The sequence below is a fragment of the Fukomys damarensis genome, unplaced genomic scaffold (assembly GCF_012274545.1).
Source record: "Fukomys damarensis isolate Sample0158 unplaced genomic scaffold, DMR_v1.0_HiC HiC_scaffold_16, whole genome shotgun sequence".
Taxonomy (NCBI): Eukaryota; Metazoa; Chordata; class Mammalia; order Rodentia; family Bathyergidae; genus Fukomys; species Fukomys damarensis.
Window position 1 is genome coordinate 86,655,275 of NW_022900928.1, and position 9,160 is coordinate 86,664,434.

Here is a 9,160-nt window from a genome sequence, read left to right on the forward strand (position 1 = left end):
AGGGGGAGGGACTCCCAGATCCAAGTGGCCACCCAGTTTCTTACCTTTGCTCCTTCACTGGTGTCAGACTCATACTGTGGTTGGGTGACATCTAAGAAGCCCCCTGCTTTCCCTCACACATGTATTGCCCATGATCACCTTCTAATGAATGAAAGTAGAAGGGAGACTCTTATTAGACAAGAGAATGGAATTAAGGAGAGGTGATGCAAGGGGGGAGATTTATAGGGTGGGATGTTATGATAAAAATGTGTTATATGCATAGATGAAAATAACACATTAAAACCCATTATTCTGAAAATTGTATGCACTAATAAAATATTTTTTTAAATAAACCAAATGTTCAAGAAGACTTTGCATGTTGAATACCATGTGCTGTCCATTTCCTGAAGAAGGGAGACTTTCTAATCCTATTCCCATCTCAGAGTGTTATGGCCAGGATTACCTGCAGCTTGACCAGCTCTGAGCACCAATCCTTGACTCAGAGTTTCTTTCTAGGGAGAACCCTAAACTAAGACATACTGTAGGACCAAGCTAACAACCACAACCTTAGTTTACTTTTATAATTTTATATAAATCATACAATGATTGTAAATAATTAGAAAAGTTAAGGGTCATATGACAAATGACAGAAATCTGTTTCCCCCTCAGACATGTACTGTGAACTTGTATGTTAGAGACTGGTGGTCTGTGTGTTGTAAGGAATCCTTCCAAACAATTAAAATCTGAATTTGTAGCTCTCTTACAGAAGTATTTTTAAGCCAGCAAACTGGAAATCCCAAAGGCTGAGGTCTGTAGCTTCTCTTATCACAAGCACCAGGGTCTGGAGGGTAGACTCACCGAGGAGCTCACCCACGTACACACAGTGATTTCCAAAATGCCCTTAGAGGCTGCTGGGAATAGTATAGCTAAAGGGATTTGTATCTGATAAACAAAAGCATCTATTTTAATTCAGTATGTGTTCTCAGTCCACTCAGGCCACACCGTTCCCTGCTCTTTGATAAGGTTGTATGAATTGCTTTGATATTTGCAGAGGGGTGCTATATCAGGAGATTCTGAAAAATGATGCTGTGGCACATCCCTGCCACAGGTGAACCATACCATCGTGACCATGTGGTCCCTCTCTGCCACCCTTTGTTTCAACTGTATTGTCTGATTTGGTGGCACTCCTCACTTTAGATGGGTTCTTTGGATTTGATGGTGTCCATTAATTAAAGGTACAAAACTGTTATCTCTAAAACTCCACAGAACTTTCATGTGATAGAGTTCATTCTCTGTTCTCTTACTACATTAATTAGGTTCTGGTTGAGTTCAGCAAAATGACATGGAAGATTTCCACTTTCTTTCTTTTGTCCCCTCACCCAGCATCCTGCCATGCTTCCTTGTATCTGCTGCCTTCTGCTGCCCGACAAGTCCTTCCCTTTCCTGGACTCCATCTCCTGGGCATACTGCTCTATAGCCAACCCACTCAGCCAGCCTTGTTCTGGGACCTAGGCCTGCTACCTTGTGCTCCCTGGCCTGATAGCTGAACAAGAATGAATGACAAAGAGACATGGAGTCAGTTTAGCATGCAGGCAGCCAGAGGGCTCTTGCCTCTTAGCTGGCAGAGGAGCCTCCAGCGTCTGGCTTATCTCGCCTTTATTCACCCAAGCGGGTACGAGCAATCAAAGTAACACAAGATTCACCTGGTTTCCGATATCCACTAGTTCATACTCTGATAAACAACTTAACCTCAGCTGTCTGAACTTTTTCATAGAACCTGCAATATGCAATCACCCCTGAGTGCAGCCTTTCTCAAATTCTCCTCTGGTTCCTGACACTGCTGCCCACATTTAGAGCGGCCTCCTCCACCCACCTTGCCAACCACTCTGCTCCTCTCTGGAGCTGAGAGCTGCTCAGTTCTTCACGAGACCTGCACACTTTAGCACAGGCAGTGCCATGCATTCCCCAGGGGTTCATACCAACACAATGATGGTCAAGACACATCCTTCAGTCAAGTGCAATGCTTCAGATTAGAGCCTGCTTCTCTTAACGTCATTGCCACTATACGACTGTGACATTTCAGAGACATGAAAAGGTTCCGTAAATAATATTTTACATAATATATAATATGTATAATATATATAAGTAAAATAAAAGAGGAGTGTTGTGTATGTGTACCAAATCCCCATGGTGAAAGTAAACAGTATGTGCTGTAAATGTATTAATAAAACTTTTAAAAGGTATATATTACATATAAACACATGCATTTCAAGAAAGTTAAATGAATTACTACATTAAAAAAAAGTCAGTGGGGCCCGTTTTTATTCTGTTGATATTGGAGTGCCTTTTTAGTCTATTGACATTGGTAGAACTTGCTAGACTTCAAATCTGGTTACTGATTCTTGAATTATATTCTCAAGTTTCATTAAGGAGCACTTTAATATGTGAAAAACAAGCTGGTTTGCTTTTGTATTCTGAGGAAAGGCTTGATTAAGAAAATTAATAGTATAAATAAAGCTCACTACTTAACAAAAAAGTCATTTTTCAAGTAATTTAATGTATCTATTACCTTTATTATGGTAAAATACAGCACAACATAAAATTTACTATTTTAACCATTTTAGGAAAATGCTCAGTAGCACAAAGTACACTTATGATGTTGTGAAAAACCTGTACTCCCTAGTTCCAGAGCTTTTTTATCACACCAAACACAGACTCCTTCTTCCTAACTATAATCGTCTTTATTTCCAAGACTAGAAGACCTGTTTACAATGGTGGAAGTGGGAACAGTCTCAGTGTCATCACTAGGAGAGTAGATGAGGGAACTTGGAGAAGCAAATGACATTCTACAATAGGGAAAGCAAAGTAAAGGTTAAAAGCATCACAGCCCCATGGATGGACAGGGCTTTTAGGTGAAGCCCAGCTGGCTCATATGTGGTCCCTGCAGGTCGATGGTTTCCTCTCCAACTATTAGTATCCACAGGTGCAGTGTCAGAACAGCCATAAATAGTACACAAACTGATGGGGCAGATGTGTTCAAATAAAACTTTGCAAGGACTAAAATTCAAATTTCTTAAAATGTTTACATACCATAAAATAGTATTTTCATTTTTTCAGTGAATTAAAAATGTGAGCACCCTTCCTAGCTCGTACTCCACAAAAACAGTGCTAAGTTGAAGTTAAACAGTGGATCATAATTTGGAGACCCATAGGCTAGGATAAAAAGTAAGAAAGAATATGAAATGTATAATAGAATATAAATTACCAGTGTCAAAGCCGCAGGCACCAAAGCAACCATGCATAGTTATTGAATGTATTTAAGGAGTCCATCTTGAACATTAAAATAGTTGTCCATAGGAAAGAAAAAGAATGGTAATAGAGTGTGCGTAAAATAAATAACAAAAAAGAACAGAGCCTTATTGGTTTTCATCGTTTCTACTTGGTATGGTGCTAAATATCCTAGCCAGGGAAATAAAGCAACCAAAAGAGTTAAAAGGCAAAAGATGTGAATGAAGTAAATACTATTGGTACTTGCAGAAGATACAAAGTATGATCAAAGCTTACTGTTTGTGGTTAAAAATTTTTAAATTTATTGCAATAGTAAGTTAGCATCAGGCCGACAGTTGTGCGCAGGCTCCCGGAGCTGGAGCCACATCCCAGGTGGTCTTGTCCGCCACCATGGCCACCATGGCGCTTTGACAGCCCATGGAGAGTTGGGGTGGGGGGCACCTCCCAGGCCCTACCGGGCCACCAAGCTGTACAGTGGAAGGCAGGGAGGACTGAGGTGACCATGACGGTGGCCGCTGGTCCGTGTGTGCCTGTGCAGTGTTTCCTGTGTCTTCAGCCCTCCGGGACACTGTGCTGCTGGTCGTGTGGCATTAGATTCCCTGAACATCTGTGGAATGAAGTGATGTGGATCTTTCTGAACAGGAATGCCCCTGAGAAAACACAGGCAACCCTTTTTAAAATATGGCACCAGCTTCACAGCTGGAGAAGCTATAGATTGGCTTTATGACCTATTAAGAAATAATAGCAATTTTTGTCCAGAAGTTACAAGGTAACAGACTATTCAACTATTGAAAAAATTTCTTAAAAATCATGTAACTGAAGATATTAAAGGCAGATGATGAGTCAGAAAATCTTGATGGCAATAATCAGTCATTCAGATTTCTTACAACTTCTCCACTTAAACATTTCCACGAAGGCATCCAGAATTGAGAAAAAAACAGCATCGAAAATTTTTTCAAAGATAAAGAGAGTGTTCTTAAGTTATGAAACTTGTCTCTTAGAACTCCCAAGAAGCATGGATTACATTTCTTTCAGGAAACTACAAAGAAAGTAAATCATGAAATCAGAGAAGATCAAGAAAACTCAGGAGATTATAGAGAAATAAACCAGGGAGATGTTGAAGAAGTTTGGAGATACATTATTCTGATCTACCTGCAAACCATTTTATGTGTGCCATCCCTAGAAGGACTCATAAATCCAAACCAAGTAATTCCTCAATATGTGATGTACAACATCACCAACACAAGTAGGCGTGGAGTAGTTATACTTCAAGACAAATCAGATGACCTTCCTCACTGGATATTATCTGCCATGAAGTGCCTGCCAAATTGGCAAAAAAGTAATGTTATAAGTAATCTGACTTATGTTGGATTTGAGTGAGATGTATTCAGAACAATTGCTGATTATTTTCTTGATCTCCCTGAACCTCTACTTGTGTATGAATATTATGAATTATTTGTGAACATTTTGGTTGTGTGTGGCTATGTCACAGTTTCAGATAGACCCAGTAGGATACATAAAATCCAAGATGATCCACAGTCTTCAAAAATCCCTCACTTAGACAGTTTGAATGCCTTCAAATCAAATGAGTGTCTTCTCAGTCTGCTTCATAGAGACAAAAACAAAGAAGAATCAGATTCTACTGAGAGACAATAGATAAGTGATCGAGGATTTCAAGGAGGACATGCTAAGAAAATGCAGCTAGTTAATTTAAGAAGCAGAAGAGTCAGTGCCAATCATGTAACGGGAGGAAGTTGTCACAATTTGATAGGTTAAGTAGTTTGCATGTTCTGTCCTCTAACATCAAACCAAGGTGCTCCTCTTTGGAAGGAATTGTAGAAATGCCAGACTATTCAAGTAAAAAGGTGTCCAGTGCCTTCAGTCGATCTGTTCTGAACACAGAACAACAAACTAGTGAACAGTCCTTAGAGTCAAAGCCCAAACAGGAATTCCTATTGAATCTTCACTCAGAGGGAAGTATTCACAAGCCACTCTGTGGTGGTGACTTTCAGACAACTTTGACTGTGACTGTTGAAGACCAAGAAGAGTCGTGTCATGGAGACTGCAAACCCAAACAGCACTGCTTTTAAGAAGTAGTACAGGCCCAGAGTTCGATCCCCAGTATCAAAAAAAAAAAAAAAAAAAAAAAAAGTAGTACAAGGCAGAATATCTATGTCAGTACTCCAGTTGCCGAAAATGTCCTGAAACCAAACCTTGGACAAGGTAGCAAAGGTATGCAATGAACTCAGAGGATAGCATCACAACCAATGAAAGACTGTGCAAAAGTACTACAGAGCTTTCAGAACACTCTTTACCTCCACCATCTGCTATTTTGACTGGAACACAAAGTTGACTGCAGCCTCATTTGGAGAGAGCTGCCATCAATGCCCTGCAGTTATGTTGTTTGTTACTTCCCCCACTGAACTGTAGAAAGCTTTTAATGCTCATGATTTCTTGAATGAATCAAAACTTCATGATGCAATGGGTACAAAGGCACTGATGATCCATACTTTATCTCCGTGTGTGCTGTGCTGTGCCAAAGACGTGGATCTGAATAAGCTGTTTGCTGCAAGACTGGTCTCCTTCCTTATGGATCATTATCAGGAAATCCTTCAAGTGCCCTCATACTTACAGACTGCGTGGAGAAGCAACTAGACTACTTAAAAAGGGGCTGTATTAAAAGTCCTGGAGATGGACTCATTGTTCCTTTGCCAATTTACTCTTACTGTAAACAGATCAGTGCACAGGATCTTGATGACCAAAAGGTTTCTACTTCTCAAGCTGCCATTGCAGAATTTCTAGAGAATATCTTTAAAAACAAGAGTTTACCTCTAAAGGAGAAAAGGAGAAAACTAAAGCAGCTTCAGAGGGAATATCCCTTGATATACCAGAAGAGATTCCCAATCACAGAAAGTGAAGCAGCACCTTTTGGTGACAAACCTGTCATCAAACGGCCAACGCTGATTTTAAGAAAACCAAAGTTTCATAGTCTAAGGTATTAACTTAATTAAACTTTATCTGATCTTTGTGGAACTACACGGAGCCATATCTGAGAATCTAGCTCTATAAAGGAAGTCTATTATTAATGCTTTCCCTAAATTAACATATTTTGTGAAAAGGTACCAGAATAGTTGTTTTATTATGTGGAGCTGCTAAGAAGCTCCTGCATCTCAATGAGAGGATGTAACAGTAGGGGACACCAAATATTTTGTTTTTTTGTTTGTTTGTTTTTTGGTACTGGGGATCAAACTCAGGTCCTTATGATTGCAAGAGAGGCAGTGGAAACTCTGAGCTAAATCCCCTGCGACACCAAATATTTTAACCAGAAACAATCTTGTTCTTAAATGCAACTATCTGGAAAAATTATCATAATTGTACTAAAATTTTATTCACTTGAATTTTGAATACTAAGCTGTGATCATCAAGAATAACCTGTAATTCTGTTTTTAAAGAAAACTCATTCTGCTCATGTGCTTGGGGCTATTAGCAAAAGAACTAGTTGTTTAGACTTACTTTGCTTCTAAGTATAAGAATGTTAAGAATATTTGAAAACATTGAATTTTCAACTGCTAAATATTGCATGCTTTTGTATATTCTTTTTCTTCTTCTGATCTATTTATATATGTGTGTTTTAAGTGTTTATAGATTTTTGTTTTGCCTTAAACATTATCCCAACTGCTTTATTCCTTTTTTCCCCATAAATATCTTTTGAAATCTTATGTTCATAATCTGCTAGAGTGATGGAAATATAAAAGAAGTATATAGGCTTCTGAATGTGTTCATTCAGAAATTTAGCAACTGCTATGTACCTGGAAATGATGAATAAAATAATATCCCCTGAGATATTTATTTTTTAATGAAGAGATGCACTTATCTTGTGATTAATCTAACAATTATTCACTGAAATCTGGGTATGGAGAGAGAGTCCCTCAGCAGAAGACTCACTTTTGTGACTACGGAACAGTTCTAAAAGCCCAAGACTCAGCCAATCCCCATCAATTCTGTATTTTAGGGATGTTACACAGATGCTGGTGCTTTTATTTCTTAACTCTGGAGGTGATTCTGATATTCAGTTAGCTTTGAGAATTAGTGCTTTTTACAACATTTAAGGAAGTACCACTCTGATGACACACAGATGTTTATTTTTCATTGAAAGAAAAGCCAGGTATAAATGCCTCTCAGCACAAATTTCCCTGGATTCCTGTGTGATTGACTTAATGTACATGTGAAATAAATCGACCTTCTTTTTTTGTACCTACAGTATAAAGAAATATACATGTAATGAACTATACTTAATGACTAAAAATTTATTACCATAAAAGGCATACTGCCATCACTTCCCCTCCAAATACAAGCACACATATCCCATTTTCTTGCCACTTTCTACAGCAGCTCTGAAAGTCCTCTTTTGTAAGTGTCTCTAGCTGTGCTCTCCTGCTTTGATGTCCTAAACTGATTCACCTAAACTGATTATACCTTCCAGGTCATTTTGACTTAGAGGAAGAGCCAGAAATTTCCTGGTACTAGATCTGATGAACAATGTGGAGGAGGACACACTGTCATGTTTTCAGGAGCCTGCCTTTCTGTTTGATGGTGCTCAGCAGCAGCACTCAGTGTATTTCATTTTTTATCATACCTCATAAAGACACTCATGAAAAAGGACTTCCTGAACTGTTACAGAAAGTGGCAAGAGCAATGGGAAAAATGTGTTCAAAGTAAGGGGTGAAATGTGTTTTGAAGGGGATTAATGACAATGTGTCTTTTACTGCAATACTTTTTATTTAAATACACACCTTGTTTTTCAATCAGTTCTTGTCTAAAGAAAATCCTGTGTAGTTTGTATATAAGTGACAAGTAAACGTGGAGTTAGCATCATCAATACATAATAGATCCCACAGAAAAATCTTTCATTTCAGTCCAGGCTTTTCCTGGTCACTAATGCTGCTTTTTAGTTGTGTGTCATCGGGTGTGTTCACTGTGATATCAACAATAGAAACCTTCAGAACTGTCTGTGCAGGTGAAAGTAGTGAATAGAGAGCCCCTGCTGTGGGCTTGGGGAGACACTGCTGTGGGAGCAGTAACTTGAGCTTCACCCTGAGGGTTGAGAAGGACTTTGGAAGATAAGAATGGTCTGAGTTATTTTCAGAACCTGCATCATCTCCTAAAGGTTGATACAAAGAGTTCTTATAGCTCCCCTTGGTAAACCTGGCAGATCTGTCTTAATCTAGCAAAATGGTCATGCAAAGAAAGAGTAGGTTGGGTCTTTGAATGCTTACCTGCAAAGATTGGACTTTTCAACCCCTGGCTAATAGTCAGAAATTGGTTCAGTGGCCGGCAGTTCTTAGCAGGAAGAAAGAGTGCTATTTGGGTTCTCTAGAACCAATTTCACTCTCCATTTGTATTTGCACATTCAGCTTTTATACCATTTTCTTATGTTCTAAAAATTCAAAAGCAAGCACTCAGGAAACAGTTGACTGTGTGTTTCTGCCTTGGGTTTTATAGTATGAACTACCCAGCAAATTCTGCAATGCCCTGTTCAATGACACCCTTAGACATGGAGGACCCAGGAAAGCAAAGGCACGGTGACTGTCTCTATGAATGACAATAGCACTGCAGAGTACCCGGTATTATTACCAGAGTAGGAAACGTCTGCCATCAGAGCTGTCCAGTCTATTTCTGTGTGGCACAAGGGACTTGTAACCTCATTTTGATTTGCAAGGGTTAACTATTATCTCTAGTAACAATTGTCCACGACAGTATAGAAAATAAAGTTGAAAATTCACTGAACGTTATATTTTTCAAGGACTTCATCTTTTAAAACAACATGCCTAGCATTTAAAGGCAAATAGATGAACCGAGTACTGATAATTATTGTTGAATTTTACAATAATTA

The 9,160-nt window shown here is 38.9% G+C and overlaps 1 pseudogene; it reads left to right on the forward strand.

Moving 5' to 3' along the window:
* The first annotated feature begins 3,769 nt into the window (after positions 1 to 3,769).
* LOC104874913 lies at positions 3,770 to 6,269 on the forward strand (annotated as a pseudogene).
* The last annotated feature ends 2,891 nt before the right edge of the window (positions 6,270 to 9,160 follow it).